A 24,805-nucleotide genomic window follows, 5' to 3' on the forward strand; every position below is an offset into this window, starting at 1 on the left:
TTTTTATTGTATAAGTCACTCCAAGTCATTTCATTACATGTTTACAGATTGAAAGTTCGTAACATTCAACATGTTTTCAGCTCATGTGTTGTAAATCAACAGTAAATCAAGTGAAGATGGTTATAAAACAGATGAGTTTTCTCTTAATCGCCTCGCACTTTTCTTGATTATAAGTCGTGTTGTTTCTGCACATCTAATTGAAACCTCTCCTTACAGTATTGATCTCCGCATTTATACTAGAGATAATACAGTTGGTGTGAAACAATTCAGTTTTAACCAGTGTACTTGGGTTTTTCTTTTAAGGAGACAATGTTACGAAGCAAATGTATTGTTTTTCTTTGCGGTTCATTAGATTTTTTCCAAATATTGTAATAATTATAAGGTGTTGAATTTAACCACATTCTTTCCAAAAATTTGCTTGTTTGCATCGATGGTTTCCTGTTTAATTATGCTAATAATGTTTGTATTAAAGAAAAGAAATAATAATAATAAAAAAAAAAAAAAAAACGGGAAAAAAGGCAACCCCTAAAGAACGCGTAAAATAGCAAATTTTAAAGTGTTGTAGACTCGGCTTCATTGACCCTGTTCGTGTGCGGTAGTGCTAATTGCTAAAAAGAAATTGAAACTGAATCCCTAAAGAACGCCCAAAACGACACAATTGTAAATGTTACAGACTCCGTTGATACCTTTACATGGACGGTACTGGAAACGGCAAGTTACCGTCCACGCCTCCTAGCACCGGTCTAAGCTGAAAATGGTAAAATTAGAAACGTCCGCAGATGTGTTCGTCTACACCTTTAACACTGGATGAAGCAATTTTTTGATCTTGAAAAATTACTGTTGGCTGATGTACTTCAATGGAAAAGATCAAACAATGCTCATTGTGTGTGTGCATTTTATGACAGTTTTAGCAATAAAGTCTGATTGCAATTTTTAAATAAACCAGTCTTCCAAGAAGGATCAATATTTTAAAAGTATTTCAATTAAACCAAAGATTATTTGTTTGAACAAAGTTCTTGCCAAGATTGACCTTCCTAGTGGGATTTAATTAAAACCCAAGAAACACAGTTTTTGTTTCATTGGTAATCAAAACACGTGCATCTGAAATCTTAAGATACTTTCTTGTTTTACACGAAACAATTGTATTCCATTTATTTTACTGTCAATTGTTTCATAACAAAAGAGCACAGAAAATTTCAGATATAATAATTAACGAAATAATTGCCTTCAAGGATATATATTATTGAGATCCACTATACATCTCCCTAAAATCACCTATTTTGTATTCTCATAGATATGGTATCATATTCCTGCAGGCGTCTCTCTTTATTTATCATATATTGTTGGTTGAAGAATTTTTCAATATGTCGCATGAGCTTTCATTATCACATTGATGTCTAGAAATAAAATACCAAGACTATTTCTCCTGGAGTAGTTTTAGTTTGGTTGGGTCTGACGTTATTGCGACACCGCAAATGTCATTGGATTCAATCCCGAATTAATTAGCTCAGACGGACCGCCCTCGCCCCCACCCAGAGGAAATGAATTACATAAACAACATTGAAATTTATCAGAACAACAAATCAAATTTTGATTTGTAAAATTTAGGGTTTGTCATCATTTTTATTGAGATCGATGTTTTTCATTTCACTGTAAAGTTTGACAAAACGTGCGCCTCGTGTATTTGGATACAAAAAAACCTTTAAATTATCAAAGTGAAAAAAGATTGTACATGTAGATATACACCTTTTTGAATCGCATGGTGAACAAATCTTAGTCCATTGTCGTTCTAAATAGCAGAAAGTGATCCAAACATTACCAATCACTAGATAACATGCAATGCCGTGAAATTCACGTTCACCTTGAATTTTCACTGTATGCAATTACTGGAGTCACTGGTTGGCCAACAATTGATATCAATATAGCGGTATTGGGATAAACTTTTATGATTCAATCATTACAGAATAACTTAACGTGTCTTTTAAACTAACGGAATAATAAATGCATTGACGTCAAAACAGTTATGTCTAATTCATTTGAATTTGAGTTACAAGGAACGATCAATCTGCATGTGAGCTCAACATTCCTTTGATCCCGTTTGAAACCATAAAGCTATCTTCCTGGCGACATGACTACCTCCTTAACGACAGAGCTGTCTCGCATAATAAATATCCTATATTTTCTTAAATAACTAATATTTTGTTTTGATTTAATTTTCTTTTATTTCTATACCTTATAGCTTATTGAAACGTATTCGTTTTAAATCTGAATCGCCGGTTATATATAGGACGAAACATAATCACGATTTAACAGTCCATTTCAACAATAACTGGGAAACGCCGCCACAACTACATTTCAAACACAAATTTAACAACTTTACGTTTCATGCAAACTTTAACGAAATCTACATATAGCATTCTTCGAATTTTGATTTGTAAGAGGGTACAAATATATAATCAAAATGAGTTGATATTGTTAAGCTTCTGGTGTTACGATGTACCTTTTATAACAGTGAATGTTTTAAACACTGAACTTTGGGTTAATAAAATATGCATGCTTATCTGTTCATTTTAAAGGTTACAGAACGATTCATCAACGATGCCACTATTGTTTTCCTATCAATTATGAGCGATAAACTGTATACACCTTTGTGTTTAATATGACTTTTTGTGTGTTTTTGTCTTTGTTTTAATTTATGTCCTTTAAATATTTAATGTGCCCGAAAACTGATACTGGATAATTGATTGTAAAAATGTTGTAAAAAGTGACATTTGCCATTAAGGGTGTATGTACATGTCAATAATAAAATAACTTATTGATAAGATATTTTGCCATAATTACTCTGACAAGTTCATGTGTAAAATCAACTACCAAGGAGATACACAGACAGTTCTATATTTAATATATTCTATAATTGTCAATAACTCTTTTAAATGTCAATTTGTTTAAACATATAGCCAGTTCAACTCAACTCGACAACGAAAACACAAATATAGTGTCACTATTATATATGCAATAATTGTTGTGTAACATACATTGTATCACATTACCCTACGCGTGTTCCTACCTACGCGCATATTATGCTCCAGAAAAGGAAACCCTGGCATTATAACTTTATAACGTTTAAATAATGACTTAATTCTCATATCGGCCCCTCTTCAGTTCATATCATTTCATTTATTTCATGTTCTTCCCCCACTTTTGACGCTCTCGTGCCCTCTCCCTGTTTTGGTTTGGTGCCTTATGTGTGCCCTGCTGCTGTGGTGGCTGTATTTTGTCAAGTGCTGCGTTCTGTGAACGTCGCCTTTACCTTGTTGATCTTTGTTCTTACCTTTTAAAGACAAACATGTCTTAGTTGGGTTTTTTTCAAAACGCAGCTCTTTAAGTATAAATATTTGTCATAAAATTGAATAAATGTAAACAAATTAGCATAATGACTTACATAAAAATTATTTAATCGTTTTAACTGTACCCAATACCGAAAAAGCAACAGAAAGGGAAGATTGTTCAGGTAATTTGTCAGTGAGAACATTACAGGTTGTTTTGAGAGTTCTTTAAGTATGCCATTTTTTATTTAAATTAGTGTTATGGGAATTGGACCGACCCCTTAATGCCTTAGTTGCAATTTATAGCATCTTTGTAATGGAAACCGATCATTGCACGAATTAATATTCAATTTGATGCCTTCACTTTTATTAAAAAAGTTAATATTTAAACAAAGACATATTCAGTGGTAATCTGGGTTAAGTATATAATACTAAAGGTATACAATTCAAATTTAGTAACTACATTCAATATAGCCTGGGTTTAATACATTGTATTAAACCTATTAAATTATTCCGTAATTTCAAATTTTGTTACTGCTCCACAAATACGTAAAGATAATAATTCATTAATGGTCTGCAGATTTTTTAAACTATAAAATAAACTTAGCTATATAAATATATATTGCTGGCTGCGGTTTTAGAATTTCCAAGAATCAAAGCCCATTATTTTATACCATTAACACGATAAAAATAATTTATTTTACCATTTGTAAATGTCCAAATGAATTTTATGCGTTACGTATTATTTTAGAAAGCACATTAATGTATATTCCTGTCGGCAATTTGTTTTTATTTTCCCATTGTTTTGCTATCACTTTCCGACAATCATTGATGTTTCATTAATAAATGAGAAACTGGCTTCGTATACCTCGCGTTATCTTATTTTGCATTTAATTTTGAATAATTAATTGCGGGTGTAAACGCGATATTGATTATTGTTGTTTTTTTTAAAAATAAATGATGAATGTGAACAGGTTTTTTTTCCGCGGAATAAACCATTATTTTGCCAGATGCAAGCAGCAAAACCGTACTTTTATACTTATTTCTTCGTTTCGCAATAGTTACAAGAAAACACGAAATTATTGGTGTGTATTGTCTGACAATGCATAAATATGAGGCAACGTATTAAATCGTTTTTATATTTTACTGGAACAAAACAATATATTTATAAATAAATCATCAAACAGCTGTGACAAGTGTACATTGTGTTTATCTTTTACAATTTCAGTTGATAAAGACATCACATCTGTATGTTACATTTTAATGGGTAGACACTCAAGGCTGTTACTTGTGTTACACGCGTAATGTTATATCTTGGTTAGTGTAACAAATAAGTATTTCAGTAAATTGTACCGATTTTGCCTGCTAAATTGCAGTTATTTTATCGTTCAATGTTAATAAATAGCATGCATACTTTCTGCCTTTAACGCAAACATGTGAATGATATAAATAAATGATGACGCGATCTGATTTTAATTAATTAAATTAACGCATATTTCTACCTGATATGCATTACTCATAAGAGCGAATAGTGTGTCTTACTACATAACAGCCTTCTTTAGCAGGATTGTATCATGTAATTTTATTTGTTGGGTTTTCGTTGCACCAACACAGCAACATTCACATTGCAATTTTCCATTTTTACTGGCATGGGAAGACCTCAGAATGATGCCCTACCGTGCATCAGTTTAGGCATGTATGGCTGCCTGAGCAAAACCACCGAAATTCCGTTAGTTCCTGTCGTGATTCGAGACCACAGCAGGTTGGGCAAGTGGTTTGAAGTTAACTATCTTAACCGCTCATCCACAGACGCCCACAAATTTGATAACGTATTCTTGTGAAATAAAAAAGTATAGTTTTCTTTAATTGATTTAAAAAGGTGCGTACTATAGCAAGTTATATGAATACAAAAAACCCCTAAAACTAACCATTCTCTTACTTAATCATTGACATCTGGCTCTTATCATAAATGGTTATATTCACATTAAATTTACATAGATTTTATAGATCCATTATTAAATATTGATAAGAAAGGAATGGCAAGATGCAATTTTACTATCGCTAAAAACAAAGTTTCATAGTGTGCACGGAATTTTTTGCCGGCAACCGTTTAAACACCAGTTTTCTTTTTTTTCCGTTGCGGATGAGAAATTTCAATATTTTAGAGGTTTTTTTTACAGCAATATAAGACACGAAGCTTTAATCCAAAAAAATGGCTTAGCGAGTTCCGTGTTGCATGGTCGTTTTTGTTTGTTTGTTTGTTTTTTTACCAGAGATCTGTTTGTTCTGTATAAAATGTATGGATGTTCGTATATAAAAAACAACATCAACAAAGCACTATTTTTACAACCAACCGTAAAAACACGATTTGCCTTATTGATTCTTTTGTCAGCAATATATATCATACTTTGCTTAGTAAAAGTTTGAGTTTTGATGGTATTACGATTGCAGACTGATATAAAACACCAGTTTTGCATACAAAGTAGAAACACAAATCAGTCGGATAGTAAGCTTAGATAATGTTGTTTTAATTTCACATGCATAATGATAAAGAATACAAATATGAATTGTTGTTTTTCCACAGTTTTGATTATGGCAAATTCACATATAAACAGTGACTACAGAATTATTTAAATTAAACACCCCGTTTGTGCTTTGCCTTGTGCCTTGCCATGTTTTGATGTGCTACTAGGCTCCTTGCCGGCAGTACTATGTTGCTTTGTCGAGTGAGGGTGCATTGATTAAAATTCATCCTTCCTTGTTGATCTTGTATTCCATATTTCATACAAAATCAAATATTACACTTAAACAAAAAAATCATTTATTGAACGTTTATTTTTTTTAATTCTAAATCACAACAATCACTCACAAACGTTTATAGTAATCAGAATCATTAATTTTGTCAATATGCTATAAATAATTAATCACTAACTAAATGATATTTATATAGTAATCAAATACCATTATTTTTTTCATAACAAAAATGATTATTTTTAACTAAAATGAAGTTTTTCCCTACGCCAAGCAAATTTCAAGATTCCTCTATCAAATGCTCCGGGAAATAATAAAAGATTCAAAATACGTCGTGCCTTAAGAAATTAAAATAATGAGTTTTATGCATCTTCTAGTATTTTTTTTAATTGTTAAGATGCAATCATATGCCAAAAGGAATTACATTCGAACAAATGTTTTTCGTGACGGATAATTGAATATTAAAATGTAATATGGGATTGGTATGTTTGCACAAGATGAGCAAAGAAAACCTCTCATATTCAATTTTGATATAATTTTATAATTAATTTATATTAAATATACGTATACTAGTTTATTTTAGTTTGTGTTGGAAGCTATAAGCTTATTGAAAAAGCTCTCGAATCCGTTCCTAGAGCAAATCAGTACTTAGCAATGAGTGTTACGTTTCTTGTTCATGGAAACAACGGCTTGACCCTGACGGGATTTGACCTCACACGACGAACAATCCTAATATTAATAGTCTGACGCGTTTACATACGGCAATGCCGTCACTCGTAGTATATGTTTATTAAAGCGCATTTATTAGAATTGTCTATTCACTTTTTTCATAACCTATGCGTCAATAAGTAAAATCTACATCTTGTCATGATAATAATATTAAAAACATTTTTAATTACATTTTTTGTTCATTTCTTTTTTTTTTCGTGTACCTCGATAATGTTATGTAGATTTTTCCAAGCAAATGCATATAGTTTGCAACAGGAAACATCATTTTCAATCAGAGGTCTAGGTTTAAAGATGTTGCTTGACATTTGCTATAGCTGTAGCACCGCAATTACTTGTCCAATTTTATTATTCATATCAGTTGATGCAAAAAGCCAGGAAACCAAAATGTTGATTTATGTCACATGAAGATATCTAGGAAAAGTCTAAAATTGAAAATAAATCAATGAAAAAAAAAAAACAAAAAAAAAAAAAAAACAGAGATAGTAAAAATTAACCTTCGGCTGTCATATACATGTAAGCATTTTCGATTCAGCGTTACAAATACGATGCGCCATTTATTTGAGAAATGGTCAAGTAAATTAAAACAAAGACTATGAAAATAAAGAAACATTTTAAACGTATCTAACAAAAAAAGTATTTCCAGATGTATGTTATTTGAATAAATAAACCGATTAAATTTAGTTAGAAAAAAAATCGTCTTTTCTTTTTGGCATTTTATGCGCTTCCGGAAAAAGGAATCTATTGCAGAAATAGCTAATAGCAACGATTTTTTTAAAAGATATATGCATATTATTGAACAGAGCAAAAACATGTTATTAACCCCAATATCATATTTTTTCAGTAAACCACGTTGTTATTAAAGCATTCATTTAATTATACTTTATGTTTAACGTCTACAATGTCTTATAATTATAATTCCCTTATGACCGAGGGGTTGCCTTCAAGGATTGAGGCGTCAACTCGCAACCACCTTTTATCCATGCATGATCGTAAGATTTTGAATTTCTGGAGTCGATGCAGCTCTTAGCTTCAGCAGATGAAGTGCTATTATGTTTATAACACCCGAGCTTAACCAAAATCGTCTTCTCTGTTTCGGCGCCATATGACCTAAATTGTATTGCTGCGTCGTAAAACCAAACAAACCAACATAATTAGAAAGCACGCATGTCTAAATAATAAAGGTCAAGCATCTTTCCTTTCACCCTTAGATCACTAAACCAGTTCTTATTGATTTTTGTTGTATTGCATTGAGATTAAAAGTCGTACTCTTTAAATGACATAAATGTTTCCCATTGTGACCTTGTTTCAAACAGAAAATAAAATTATCAATTGACCGCCTCCGTGGAGATTAATTAACACCATTCACTAATAAATGTGTCGTTGATCTAACATTAGATGCATGTGTTTCCGAAATTTCAATCACTGCAGTAGATTACGATGAAAAAAATTAATATACGTACATGAAACAAAAAAATGAGATCATGTCCTTTTTTTATTTAAGTGACAGCTGTCGTTCATTCCTTTTTTCTCTTTACCAAATATATATTCTTAAACATGAACATATTTAAGTTCCATATATTTTGCAACATTCAACTATGAAATGGGGATAAATAAATACAGTGAACATTTATACTTGGGCAGTCAACAGTATAAAGCCTTGTAAATCATTTGGTGTTCAACATAATTTGAAACACATCGACATGCGCAGAAACATAATAAATTAAAGTATCTACGGAGCATTTACCTCTTATGTGATGATCTACAGACAACAATCAATTTCAAAAAAAAGGTTTCATCGAAATGCGTATAGACATTATACATTACCTTCTTATGCGATGACCTTCCGACAACAATTTTAAAATGCGTTTCATCGAAATGCGCAGAAACATTATAAAGTATATACGGAGCATGCGACGGCCGACTTCTATAAATAGAGGCAACAATTTCAAACTAAGTTTCAAGTTTATGTAAATAACATAGCTAATCAATCATAAAGTCATTTGTGTGGGGAAACATAAGCATGCTTGTTTATGTTGTTATCGGACGTATTTTGAAATTAAATCCCCTTGCGTGTGTCAATAATGCAGAAGATACCGTAAACAATTGTATAGGAAATTTTATAGGAATAGGTCGAAGTGCTGATGGGTTTATGTACAGACTTAATCAAACCGAGTCTGCAATGTTCATGTGTTTTGCTTTTTTTATGCTTCATATGACTCAATCCCGAATTAATTCGCTCAGACGGACCGCCCCCGCCCCCATCCAGAGGAAATGTTATAAAAAAAACATTTAAATGTATCCGAGCAACAAAACAAATTTTGAATTGTAAAAGTTAGGGTTTGTCAACAGAACGCATCGTTTGCAATGATAAGAAATATATGTGTTTCATTTCATTGTGAAGCTTTTACAGAAATTAAAATGATGATATTAACCGTTTTGAATCGTGTGTAGTATTAATCTTAGACCAGTGTGTCTGTGTATGGGAAAAAAGCATTCAAATATTATCAATCAATAGATAACTTGCAATATTGCCAGGCAATACACTTTCACATTGGTGGTCACTTATTTGCTTAAAATATGCAAGTACATTCCTGGAGACACTGGTTGGCTACTAAATAACTATCGTCGAACGGTATTGGAATATACTTACTTGATTCAATCATTATAGATTCTTTAATAGTGCCGAAACAATTTATGTATTGTCTCCTAAAAAGACATTGATCATTGAATTTGTGAACTGTATGTAAGATCTGTTTAGACTAAGATATAACTAAATATTATTAGTCGCTGGTGGTTTTGATGTACCTTTCATAACAGTGAATGTTTCAAACACTGAACTTTAAGTTGATAAAATATGAATGTTTATCTTTTCATTTTAAAGGGGTTTCCCGAACGATTCATCACGAAACCAAATATTTTTTTCCTAAACAAAAAAATGAGGGGGGGTAAACTGTACACACCTTTGTGTTTGTGTGTGGGGTTTTTGTTTTGTTTTTTTTTTTTGTTCTTTAAAAATTTTGTTAATGTGCCCGATAAATGAAAACTGGGGTCAAATTTATTGGGAAAAAATTTTAAAAATGACATTTGCCATTAAGGTCCCTTGTAAAGTAAAAATGTCAATAATAAAATAAAATTATTGATAAGATATTTTTTCCAATAATTGGGTCGTTTCAAAAATTCAAAGTGTAAAATCAAAATACCCAAAGGGGATAAAACATAAAGTTCTATATTTTTAAATTTTCTAAAAATTGTCAAAAAACTCTTTTAAATGTTTTAAATTTGTTTTTTTCATATAGCCAGTTTTAACTAATCTCGACAACGAAAACATAAACATAGTGTCACTCTAGTAGTTGTTAAATTGCATACATTGTATCACATAACCCTAAGTTTGTTAGAAGCTAGCTTCACACATGTAATGCTCCAGAAAAGGAAAACATAGTGTTATAACTTTATAACGTTTAGATAATGACGTAATTCTCATACCGACCCCTTTTCAGTTCATATAATTCTACTTTTTACATGTCATTCCCCTCCTTATACACTCTTGTGCCCTCTCCTAGTTTCGGTTTGGTGCCTTATGTGTACCCTGCTGGTATGGTGGCTGGATTGTGTCACGGGATGCGTTTTGTGAACGTCGCCTTTATCTTGCTGTTCTTTGTTCTCATTTTTAAAACAAATATGTATAAGTTAATTTCAAAAAATAGCACTTAAAGTATACTTATTTGTCAAAAAATAGGGACAAACTGTACAGACAATAGCATATTGACTTCCATACAAATTATTTAATCGCTTTAACTGTACTCCTTACCGAAAAGCAACCGAAAAGTAAAATTGTTCAGGTAATTTGCCAGTGAGAATATTTCTGGAAAATGTAACAGGTTGTTTTGAGCGTTCTTTATGTATTCCATTAGTTTTTCTTCATTTTAAGTTAGTGTTACAGGAATAGGACCGAACCATTCATGATTTTGTTGCAATTTATAGCATTTTTGTAATGAAAACGGATCATTGCACGAATGCATATTCAATTTGATGCCTTCACTTTTATTTAAAAGTTTATATTGAAACAAAGACATATTCATAGGTAATCTGGGTTAAGAATATAATACTAAAGGTATACAATTCAAATTTAGTTACTGAATTCAATATAGCCTGGGTTTAATACATGATATTAAAGCTATTAAATTATTCTGTAATTCAAATTTTTGTTACTGCTAATCAAATACATAAAGATATGACTCATTAATGTTCTGCAGATTTATTAACTATAAAATAAACTTAGCATGGAAATACATATTGATGGTTGCAGTTTTAGAATTGCCAGGATCAAGCCCATTATTTTATACCATTAACACGATAAAAATAATTTATTTTACCATTTGTAAATGTCAAATGAACTTTATGCGTTACGTATTATTTAGAAACACATTAATGTATATTCCTGGCGGCATTTGTTTTATTTCCCCATTGTTTTGCTATCACTTTTCGACAAACATTGATGTCATAATAAATGAGAACTGGCTCGTATACCTCCCGTTATCTTATTTTGAATATAATTTGATGATAATTGAGGGTGTAAACGCGAGATTGATTATTGTTGTTTTTTAAACTTAAATGATGAATGTGAACAGGTTTTTTCCGCGGAATATACCATTATTTTGCCAGATGCAAGCAGCAAAACCGTACTTTTATACTTATTTCTTCGTTTCGCAATAGATACAAGAAAACACGAAATTATTGGTGTGTATTGTCTGACAAATGCATAAATATAAGGCAACGTATTAAATCGTTTTTATATATTACGCGGAACAAAACATATATTTATAAATAAAACATCAAACAGATGTGACAAGTGTACATTGTGTTTATCTTTTACAATTTTAGTTGATAAAGACATCACATCTGTATGTTACATTTTTAATGGATAGACACTCAAGGCTGTTACTTGTGGTACATCGCGTAAATGTTATATCTTGGTTAGTGTAACAAATAAGTATTTCAGTAAATTGTACCGATTTTGCCTGCTAAATTGCAGTTATTTTATAGTTCAATGTTAATAAATAGCATGCATACTTTCTGCCTTTAACGCAAAACATGTGAATGATATAAATAAATGATGACGCGATCTGATTTTAATTAAATATTAATTAACGCATATTTCTACCTGATATGCATTTCTCATAAGAGCGAATAGTGTGTCTTACTACATAACAGCCTTCTTTAGCAGGATTGTATCATGTGATTTTATGTGTTGGGTTTTCGTTGCAGCCAACACAGCAACATTCACATTGCAATTTTTTCATTTTTACTGGCATGGGAAGACCTCAGAATGATGCCCTACGTGCATCATTTTAGGCATGAATTGCTGCCTGAGCAAAACCACCGAAATTCCGTTAGTTCCTGTCGTGATTCGAGCCCCACAGGCAGGTTGGGCAAGTGGTTTTGAAGTTAACTATCTTAACCGCTCATCCACAGACGCCCACAAATTTGATAACGTATTCTTGTGAAATAAAAAAGTATAGTTATCTTTAATTGATTAAAAAGGTGCGTACTATAGCAAGTTATATAAATACAAAAGAAACCCTAAAACTAAACATTCTCTTACTTAATCATTGACATCTGGCTCTTATCATAATGGTTATATTCACATTAATTTTACATAGATTTTATAGATGCATTATTAAATATTTGATAAGAAAGGAATGGCAAAATACAATCTAACTATCGCTAAAAACAAAGTTTCATGGTGTGCACGGAATCCAAACATGAACTTAAAATGTGTACGTATGAAGAGAAGCAGAGAGCATATCATCAATAGAAAAAATAAATTGTTATGATGCTCAAGGGATATGTGTAAATGATTTATTAAATTGTCGGTAATTATCATTCACAGTCACGTTTCACAGCTTTCTGCGTGTACGTATTTGTATGTTTATGATTATCACGATAAGATTTTTTTCTGTTTATAAAATGTATGAATTTTCGTAGAAAAAAAACAACATTTCTGTCATTTGTCTGATTCCTTTGCGAAATATCTATTCCATTAGTTTTGAGGTTCTTCTTTACTGCATTATAAGACATGAAGCTTTAATCCAAGAAAATGGCTTAGCGAGTTCCGTGTTGCATTGTCGTTTTTATTTATTTTTTGTTTTTACAATCATTCGTAAAAAACACGATTGGTCTGATTCTTTTGCGGATTAGCAGTATATGTCATACGTTGCTTGGTTTAAGTCTGCGAGTCAATAGTATTACGATTGCAGACTGATAAATTACACCAGTTTTGCATACAAAGTAGAATCAGTCGAATTTTAGCTTAGATAATGTTGTTTTGATTTCATATGTATAATGATAAAGAATACAAATATGTATTGTTGTTTTCCACAGTTTTGATTCTAGCAAATTCACATATTAAGAGTGACTACTGAATTATTTAAATTAACACCCCCGTCTGTGCTTTGCCTTGTGCCTTGCCATGTTTTGATGTCCTACTAGGCTCCTGGCCGGCAGCCCTATGTTGCTTTGTCGAGTGAGGGTGCATTAGTTAAAATTCATCCTTCCTTGTTGATCTTGTATTCCATATTTCATACAAAATCAAATACGACACTTGAACAAAACATCATTTATGGAATGTTTATTTTTAATTCTAAATCACAATCAGTCACACTTTTATAATAATCAGAATCATTAATTGTTAATATGCTATAAATAATTAATCACAACTAATGATATTTATATAGTAATCAAATACCATTAATTTTTCATAACTAAACTGATTATTTTTAACTAAAATGAAGTTCTTTTTCTACGCCAAGCAAATTTCAAGAATCCTCTATCAAATGCTACGGGAAATAATTTAAGATTCAAAATACGTCGTGCCTTAAGAGATTAAAATAATGAGTTTCATGCATCTTCTAGTATTTTTTTAAATTGTTAAGATGCAATCATATGCCAAAAGGAATTAGATTCGAACGAATGTTTTTCGTGACGATAATTCAATATTACAATTTAACATTGGATTGGTATGCTTGTACACTCAGGATGAGCAGTGATAACCTCTTATATTCACTTATTTAATTTACGTTTGCATATATTTATTTTATATTAGTTTATTTTATTTCAACTGTGTTGGAAGCTTTTAGTTATAAGTTTATCAAAATAACTCTCGAAACCGTTACTGAAACCAACCGGCACTTAGCAAAATGTGTTCAATTTCTTGCTCGCTCACGAGACAACGGATTATCCCTAACGGAGTTTGAACCTACGTGGCCAGCAAATACAACGACATGTGCTAGTCCGACGCTTAAACTACTTGGCCATGTCGCAACTGATAGGTTTTAACTATTAAAACGCATTTGTTAAAAAAAATCTCAAGCATTTATTTAACAACCCAAGTTCCGGAATCTAATCTTGAAGATGTAAAATCTACAAAGTGTCATTAATGCAGTATTGAACTTTTTCACATTTGAAATTTCAAATGAAACATGTTGAGCAAAATGCAACAGGAAACATAAAGTTCAATAATAAGAGGTAGAGTTATTAATATGTTGCTCGGCATTTGCCAGTAGGCAGTTTTTTTATCAAAATTACGTTCGATTTCATTGCATGCTGTAAGTTTGAAACCACACGAGGTTTACCAAAATCATCTTTTCCCGTGTCGACTAACATTTATTAGAAAAGCACGCCTAATCTAAATAATATAGGTCAAGCATCGTTCGTTTCGTTTTACCCCTTAGATCATTAAACTCATTCTTACCTGTTCGATTTTTGTTGAATTACAGTGAGATTAAAAGTCGTACTCTTTAAATGACATAAATGTTTCCCTTGGGACCTTGTTCCAAACAGAAAATATTATTATCAACTGTCCCGCCTCCGAAGAGATTAATTAACGCTATTCACTAAAACTAACATCAGGTACATGTATTTCCCGAAATTTCAATCGGTGCAGTAGATTGCATCGATCTTGTTAAAAACTAAAAATACCTACGTAAAACAAAAATGAAGTGATGTGCTACCCATTTTTAGCGGCAGCTTTCGTTCCTTCGCCTTTTCACTTTACCTAATAAATATTTTTAAAAAGGTTACATATGTTTGGAAACATGCAATTATGAAATGGGAATAAATAAATATAGTGGACGTTTATAGTTGGCCAGTCAACAAACAGTATAGAGCCTGGTTAACCATTGGGTGTTCAACATAATATGGAACACATCGCTATGCGCAGAAACATTTTATTTATAAAGTATCTATGGAACATCTACCTCTTATGCGATGACCTACAGGCAACAATTCATAATAAGTTTCATCGAAATGAGTATAAACATGTATAAACATTATAAATTGTCTACGGAACATTTACCTGTTATGTGATGATCTACAGTTAACAATCAATTTCAAAATAAGGTTTCATCGAAATGCGTATAGACATTATAAATTACCTTCTTATGCGACGACCTACCGACAACAATTTTAAAATGCGTTTCATCGAAATGCGCAGAAACATTATAAAGTATATACGCGGAACATGCGACGGCCGACTTCTATAAAATAGAGGCAACAATTTCAAACTAAGGTTCAAGTTTATGTAAATAACATAGCTAATCAATCATACGGTCATCTGTGTGGGGAAACATAAGCATGCTTGTTTATGTTGTTTATCATCGGGACGTATTTTGAAATTAAATTCCCCTTGCGTGTGTCAATAATGCAGAAGATACCGTAAACAATTTTATAGGACATTTTATTAGGAAATACGTCAGTGCTGATGGGTTTATGTACAGACTCAATCAAACCGAGTCTGCAATGTTCATGTGTTTTGCTTTTTTTATGCTTCCGATGGGGTCACTTTGTTTCTAGATATCTATAACTATTTTCATGGTTTTTGGTTATTGCAATATGATTATTCTACAATATTAAGCGAGCCTTTTTTAAAATCGATTTTATTAAAAATGTAAAAAACTCTTCTTTATATAAATGGGGAAATATGTAATTTTTTATTAACCAATTTTTTGAAAAAACCGGGGAAAATATTCAAAGATTTCAAAACCCAATAGGGAAATTTTTTTTGTAAAATGACCCATTACAAAAAATCTGGGACAAAAAAATTATAAACATTCCAAAAAAAATTGTTAAACCCAGTTTTTAAAAAAAATATATTTTAGTTTTATCTTTAAAAGGAAAATTGACATTATGTTTGATAAATCGGGGGCAAAGTTTCAAAACTTTTTCCCCAAACAAAAAAATGTTAAAAGGGTTAATGGGTTGGGGAAAAATCATTTTAAATTTTAAAAAACGCTTTTTTGCAATCAACCCGATTGGAACAACAAAGAAAAGGGATTGGGGCCCGATTCTGTCAAACCGGGAAAAAACCGCAAAAAAAAAAAAATTTTTTTTAAAAAAAAAAATTAAATTTGGGTTTATTTTTATATGGCTGTATAACAAGAAACTTTAAAGCTTTAATAGATTAAAATGTCATATATAAAGGTTCCAAGATGAACGTTTTATGCAAATGTGAATATTACATGAGGCTTGTAGATTTGCTTACTTTTATAGAACTGACATTATGTTCTCTCTCTCTCTTTTCGATGTAAAAAATCTGGAATATGGGTAATCCCTCGGAAGCCTAAAAAACAGCAAAATTAAATAGAAATTGCAGACTCGGTTTGATTGTGTCTGTATATGAGAAATGATGAAAACAAGTGCCAAAATCCCACATGTACCCTCACACCGGCTTGAGCGGCACTCAATTTTCAACACTTAACGAACTTTACTTAACGTCAACTTAAGTTGAATTAGTAATATATTTAAATATATTGGCTATTATAATTGTGGTTGATAAACAATTGATTATGATATAATGACAAAACTGTATTATTATATAAACAATATAAAATTAGCTTCATTTTAAAAAAGACTGTCCCATTCTAAATCATTCAAGCTTACCGATACATTTTGAAGGAAATTACTAGAAATTTCCATTTGTCACGTAGGTAATTGATTATTGTTTCATAATAAAATTGAACACAATTATAGGAAAATGTCAAGTTATTTTAACTGTCAACTATTCATTTTCTGTTTACACCTGGATCTGCAGTATGTCATATTTGACTATGTTTACCCAGGACTTTTCAGATAAACGTTCCATTTTCATTTTTTAAAACATTAATTCATATTTCTTTTATGATTGTATTGTATTGTTGTTGCTTATCAAAGCTCCTTTAAATAGCAATATTTGACCCCCTTTTTAGTCTGAAGTGAGTAAAACAATGTTCTGCAATACCTATAGACATGAATATAACGACTGTTAATTTAAAGTAATATTCTATTATTGCAGATATAGTATGCTCATCCTTGAATACAATTTATTCAACCACAAAGAAATATAGTCAGTCTTTTTTAAATAAAAAAATAATAATGCCAGTTGTTTTAATGACACTATATTATATTCATATTGTGGCACTTAAAGTTGTAGAATTTTAAACATAACAGATATGATTTGTGTTAAGTCAAATCATGATTATCTTATATTTGCAAAAAGATGTGTAGCACTTATCAGTATTTTCTAATATCAAATTTAAACATAGTATATATTTTAAGTTGACATGCCGAAAGTTTTGAGTGCATATTATTTTGTAGATTATCCCGGTATGAAGATCTAATACAAAAAAGTAATTGGTGTTATTGCATAAAAAAGGTATTTGTAGCGTATTATATAGTAACATTTTTCTGTGAAAAAATGGGGTATAAAAAGCATTTTAGTCACCACAAAATAGTTTTGCACACATTTTATTACATTTTCTATTTATTGTATAAATCACTTCAAGTCATTTCATTACATGTTAACATATTGAAAATTCGTAACATTCAACATGTTTTCAGTTCATGTGTTGTAAATCAACAGTAAATCAAGTGAAGATGGTTATAAAACAGATGAGTTTTCTCTTAATCGCCTCGCACTTTTCTTGATTATAAGTCGAATTGTTTCTGCACTTCTAATTGAAACCTCTCCTTACAGTATTGATTTGCGAATTTATACTAGAGATAATACGGTTGGAATAAAACAGTTCACTTTTAACTAGTGAATTTGGCTTTCAAAATTGTCTTTTAAGGATACAATGTTACGAAGCAAATGTATTTTTTCTCTGCGGTTAATAAGATTTTTAACAAATATTGTAATAGATATATGGTGTAGACTTTAACGACACTCTTTTCAATAATGTCGTTATTTGTTTCGATGGTGTCCTACTTAACTATGCAAAAAATGTTTTTAGTAAGGAAAATAAATCTTATAATAGAGAGAGAAAAAAAAAACAAAAACAAAAATCATCAAAAATCGAAATTCCTTAATATGCACGCACAAAATGGCAAATTCTAAAGTGTTGCAGACTTGAATTGACCCTGTCCGTGTACAGTATTTCTAATTGCAAAATAAAGAAAAAAACGGAATCCCTGAATAACGCCAAAAAGACAAAATTGAAAATGTTTAAAGCTCGGTTTGACTGAGTCTGTACATGGACGGTACTGGAAAAGGCAGCTACCGTCCACGCCCCCGAGCACCGGCCTAAGCAGAATTTAACATTTAATCACGAAAATCGTAAAATTAGAATCATACGCAGATGTGTTTGTCTACACCTTTCACAAAGATTTCGTCTCGGAAAATTACTGCTGGCTGGTGTACTTCAATGGAAAAGATCAAACACTGCTAATTCTGTGTGTGCATTTTATGACAGTTTCAGCAATAAAATCTCGGCAGTTTGATAACTATTTTTGATTGCATAAATAAACCAGTCTTCCAAGAATGATCAATATTTTAAAAGTATTTCAATTAAACCAAAGATTATTTGTTTGAACAAAGCTTTTGCCAAGCTTGACCTTCCTAGTGCGATTTAATTAAAACCGTAGAAACACAGTTTTTGTTTCATTGGACATCAAAACACGTGAATCTGAAATCTTAAGATACTGTCTTGTTTTACACGAAACAATTGTATTCCATTTATTTTACTGTAAATTGTTTCATAACAAAAGAGCACAGAAAATGTCAGACTTGATTCTTAACGAAACAATTGCCTTCAAGGATATATATTATTTAGATCCACTATAAATCTCCCTAAAGTCATCCAGTTTGTATTCTCATAGATATGTTATCATTTTCCTGCAGGCGATTCTCATTATTTATCATATATTGTTGGTTGTAGAATCTTGCAATATATGTTGTCTGAGCTTTCATTATCACATTGATGTCTAGAAATAAAATATAAAGACTATTTCTTTTGGAGTAGTTTTAGTTTGGCTTGGTCCGAAGTGATTGCGACACCGCAAATGTCACATGACTCAATCCCGAATTAATTCGCTCAGACGGGCCGCCCCCGTCCCCATCCAGAGGAAATGTTACAAAAAAACATTTAAATGTATCCGAACAACAAAACAAATTTTGAATTGTAAAAATTAGGGTTTGTCAACAGAATGCATCGTTTGCAATGTTAAGAAATATATGTTTTTCATTTCATTGTGAAGCTTTTACAGGAATAAAAATGATGATATTAACCTTTTAGAATCGTGTGTAGTATTAATCTTAGACCAGTGTGTCTGTGTATGGGAAAAAAACGATTCAAATATTATCAATCAATAGATAACATGCAATATTGCCAGGCAATACACTTTCACCTTGGTTGTCACTTATTTGCTTAAAATATGCAAGTACATTACTAGAGACACTGGTTGGCTACAAAACAACTATCGTCGAACGGTGTTGGAATAGACTAACTTGATGCAATCATTATAGATACTTTAAAAGTGCCGGAATAATTGATGAATTGCCGTCAAAAACATTATTGTTTAAAATGACATTGATCATTGAATTTGTGACCTGTCTGTATGGAAGACCTGTTAAGACTAAGATAACTAAATATACTTTAAGTATCAAAATAACGAGCTTGGGTTTATCTCAAAGAAAGCATTATAAAAGAATTTAGATTGGAGTTAACAACAACCAAGTGAATGTCTGGTTGTTTTGAGTAACCTTCCATAACAGTGAACGTTTCAGACGCTGAACTTTGGATTAATAAAATATGCATGTTTATCTTTTCATTTTAAAGGTTACAGAACGATTCATCAACTATGCCACTATTGTTTTCCTATCAATTATGAGCGATAAACTGTATAAACCTTTGTGTATTGTGTGTGTGTTATTGTCTTTGTTTTAATTTATGTTCTTTAAATATTTAATTTGCCAGAAAACTGATCTATAAGAACATTTATTGTAAAACAAAATGTATAAAGTGACATTTGCCCAAGTGTAAATGGTGTACGTACATGTCAAAATAAAATAACTTATTAATAAGATTTTTGCCATAATTGCCCTGACTAGTTCATGTGTATAATCAACTACCAACGAGATACACAGACAGTTCTATCTTCAATATATTCTATAATTGTCAATAACTATTATACATGTCAATCTTTTTAAATATATAGCCAGTTCAGCTCAACTCATCAAAGAAACATAAATATATTGTCACTCTAATAATTGTTGAATAACAAACATTGTATCACATTACCCTATTTTTGTTCCTACCTTCACGCATATTATGCTCCAGGAAAGGAAAACATAGCTTTATAACTTTATAACGTTTAAATAATGACGACCCTTTTTCAGTTCCTATTATTTTACTTATTACATGATTGTCCTTCCCCTCCTTTTGACGCTCTTGTGCCCTCTCCCTGTTTTGTTTTGGTGCGTTATGTGTGCCCAGCTGCTGTGGTGGCTGGATTGTGTCAAAGGCAGCGTGCTATGAACGTTGCCTTTATCTTGTTGATCTTTGATCTTATACGTTTAAGACAAAAATGTATAACTTAATCTCAAAACGCAGCGCTTAAAGTATTATTCATTGTCATAAAATGGTGTAAATGTTAACACATTACCTTATTGACTTCCATACAAAATATTTAATCGCTTAAATTGTACACCTTACCGAAAAGCAACAGAAAAGGAAGATTGTTCAGGTAATTTGTCAGTGAGAACACTTCTGGAAAATGTAAGAGGTGTTTCGAGCGTTCTTAAGTATGCCATTTTTTCTTTATTTTAAGTTAGTGCTATGGGAATAGGACAGAACACTTCATGATTAAGTTGCAATTCATAGCCTCTTTGTAATGGGAACTGACCATTGCACGAATGTATATTCAATTGTATGCCTTTAAGATTTGTTTTTTAACAAAGTATATTCAGTGGTAGTCTGGGTTTAGTATAAAGATAATAAGTTATGTATACAATTATAATGATATTCAAATTAAGCCACTGCTTTTCGTAAAGCCTGGGTTTAATATATTATAATTATTAAAGCTATTTAATTTTCCTGTAATTCAAATTTTCCTAAATACATAATATTCATTTAATTTACTATCTAATAAACTTTTCATAGATATATATTGCTGGCTGCTGTTTTAGAATTTACAGGATCAAGCCCATTATCTTATACCATTAACAAGATAAACATAATTTATGTTACCATATGTAAATGTCAAATGAATTTTATGCATTACGTTTTATTCAGAAGCACATTAATTTATATTCCCGGCGGCATTTGTTTTATTTCCCCATTGTTTTGCTATCACTTTCCGATAAAACATTGATGTCATTATAAATGAGAACTGGCTCTTATGCCTCGCGTTATCTTATTTTGCATATAATTTGATGATAATTGCGGGTGTAAACGCGAGATTGATTAGTGTTGTTTTTTTAACATAAATGATGAATGCGAACAGTATTATTTTGCCAGACGCATGCAACACAACCGTACTTTTATACGCATTTCTTCGTTTCGCAATAGTTACAATAAAACAAGTAATTAGAGGTGTACATTGTAAGACAATGCATAAAATGAAGGCAACGTATTGAATCGTATTTATATATTACCGGAACAAAACAATTTATTTATAAACTAACATCTGTGACAATTTTACATTGTATTTATCTTTTACAATTTCAGTTGATATAGACATCACAGCTGTATGTTACATGTTTAATGGATAGACACATTATAAGCTGTTTCTTGCTTTACATACGTAATGTTATAGTTTGTGTAAGGTAACAAATACAAAGTATTTTAATAAATTTTACCGATTTTGCTTTATAAATCGCTGCTATTTCATCGATTAAAGCGTGTAAAGAGCAAAGTTTACTTGCATTACTATTAATGGACTATAGCGTTTTTTAATAGACTACATTCATAACTTATAAGCAAACATTTGATATAAAAAAAAATGATGTTGCGATTTGATTTAAATTAATTAATTAATCAATTTAACGCATATTTCTATCTGATATGCATTACTCATAAGAGCGGATACTTTTAAAATTACAGAAAAGCCTAAACATCCGATCTTTTCTGAAATAAGTGCTAGAGCTTAAATATTTGGCATGCAACATTATCAAATAGAGGTATACCAAAACAAACGTCAAAGTTTACCCTGCCTTCTGGGTCATATGTTGTCATTATACTGCAGTCCCCTAAAATTGTCACTGGAATCCAAGGGCTAGAGCTAAGATATTTGACATGAAACATGATCTAGAGGACCTCCTACATGGTTGTAAAATTATGTCTGTAAGGTCATTATTTTTCCTGCTCCAAGGGTATGGGATTTTGCCATTATGTGCAGACTAAACAAAAAAGGCAAATGCTGATGATTACAATGTTTTATTTGTTAATGCAGATCCTTAATTCTCATATCAACCTCTTTTCAGTTCATAGCATTTTAATTATGTCATGTCATTCCCCTCCTTTTGGCGCTCTCGTGCCCTCTCCCTGTTTTGGTTTGGTGCCTTATGTGTGCCCTGTTGCTATGGTGGCTGAATTTTGTCAAGGGCTGTGTTCTGTGAACGTCGCCTTTACCTTGTTGATCTTTATTCTCATTTTTTTTAGACAAACACGTATAAGTTGTTTTTCAAAACGCAGCACTTAAAGTATAATCACTTGTCAGAAACTGGGACACACATTAGCATATTGACTTCCATACAATTAATATATTGCTTTAACTGTACTCCTTACAGAAAAGCAACTGTACTCCTTACCAACAAGCAACAGAAAACGAAAATTGTTCAGGTAATTTGTGATTGAGATCATTTTTGGAAAATGTAACAGGTTGTATTGTGCATTCTTTTTATATTCCATTTGTTTTTCTTTATCATTGCACGAATCAATATTCAAATTATTGACTTCAAGTTTTATTTCTTTACACAAAGAAATATTCAGTGGTAGAATATACATAGCTATACCATCATTTTGATATTCAAATTTACTTACCGCTTTCCTTATAGCTCTTTCAATATAGCCTGGATTTAATATATTATATTAAAGCTATTAAATTATTCTGCTATTCAAATTTTCCTAAATACATAATATTCTGCACATTTAATTTACTATCTTATAAACTTTCCATAAATATATATTGCTGGCTGCTGTTTTAGAATTTACAGGATCAAGCCAATTATCTTATACCATTAACACGATAAAAATAATTTATTTTACCATTTGTAAATGTCAAATGAATTTTATGCGTTACGTATAATTTATTTAGGAACACATTAATGTATATTCCTGGCGGCATTTGTTTTATTTCCCCATTGTTTTGCTATCATTTTCCGACAAACATTGTTGTCATAATGAATGAGAACTGGCTCGTATACCTCGCGTTATCTTATTTTGTATATAATTTGATAATAATTGAGGGTATAAACGCAAGACTGATTATTGTCCTTTTTAAAAAAAACATAAATGATGAATGTGAACAGGTTATTTCCTGGAAAATAGTATTATTTTGCCAGATGCAAGCAACATAAGCGTATTTTTATACCCATTTCTTCGTTTTGCAGTAATTCCAACAATGTCAAATTAGAGGTGTATATTGTGAAACAATGCATAAAATGAAGGCAACGTATTGAATCGCTTTTACATGTTACCGGAACAAAACAATTTATTTATAAATAAATCATCAAACAGCTGTGACAAGTGTGCATTGTGTTTATCTTTTACAATTTCAGTTGATATAGACATCACATCTGTATGTTACATTTTTAATGGATAGACACTCAAGGCTGTTACTTGTGGTACACGCGTAATGTTATGTCTTGGTTAGTGTAACAAATATCAAGTATTTCAGTAAATTGTACCGATTTTGCTCGCTAAATTGCAGTTATTTTATCGTTCAATGTTAATTAATAGCATGCATATACTCTGCCTTTAACGCAAACATGTGAATGATATAAATAAATGATGACGCGATCTGATTTTAATTACTTAAATTAACGCATATTTCTACCTGATACGCATTTCTCATAAGAGCGAATAGTGTGTCTTACTACATCAGAGCATTCTTTAGCAGGATTGTATCATGTAATTTTATGTGTTGGGTTTTCGTTGCACCAACACAGCAACATTCACATTGCAATTTTTCATTTTTACTGGCATGGGAAGACCTCAGAATGATGCCCTACCGTGCATCATTTTAGGCATGAACGGCTGCCTGAGCAAAACCACCGAAATTCCGTTAGTTCCTGTCGTGATTCGAGCCCACAGCAGGTTGGGCAAGTGGTTTGAAGTTAACTATCTTAACCGCTCATCCACAGACGCCCACAAATTTGATAACGTATTCTTGTGAAATAAAAAAGTATAGTTATCTTTAATTGATTAAAAAGGTGCGTATTATAGCAAGTTATATAAATACAAAAGAAACCCTAAAACTAACCATTCTCTTACTTAATCATTGACATCTGGCTCTTATCATAAATGGTTATATTCACATTAATTTTACATAGATTTTATAGATCCATTATTAAATATTGATAAGAAAGGAATGGCAAAATACAATCTAACTATCGCTAAAAACAAAGTTTCATGGTGTGCACGGAATCCAAACATGAACTTAAAATGTGTACGTATGAAGAGAAGCCAGAGAGCATATCATCAATAGAAAAATAAATTGTTATGATGCTCAAGGGATATGTGTAAATG

Source organism: Ruditapes philippinarum, unplaced genomic scaffold, assembly GCF_026571515.1.
Source record: "Ruditapes philippinarum isolate M1 unplaced genomic scaffold, ASM2657151v2 ctg7580_1_1_1_1, whole genome shotgun sequence".
Taxonomy (NCBI): Eukaryota; Metazoa; Mollusca; class Bivalvia; order Venerida; family Veneridae; genus Ruditapes; species Ruditapes philippinarum.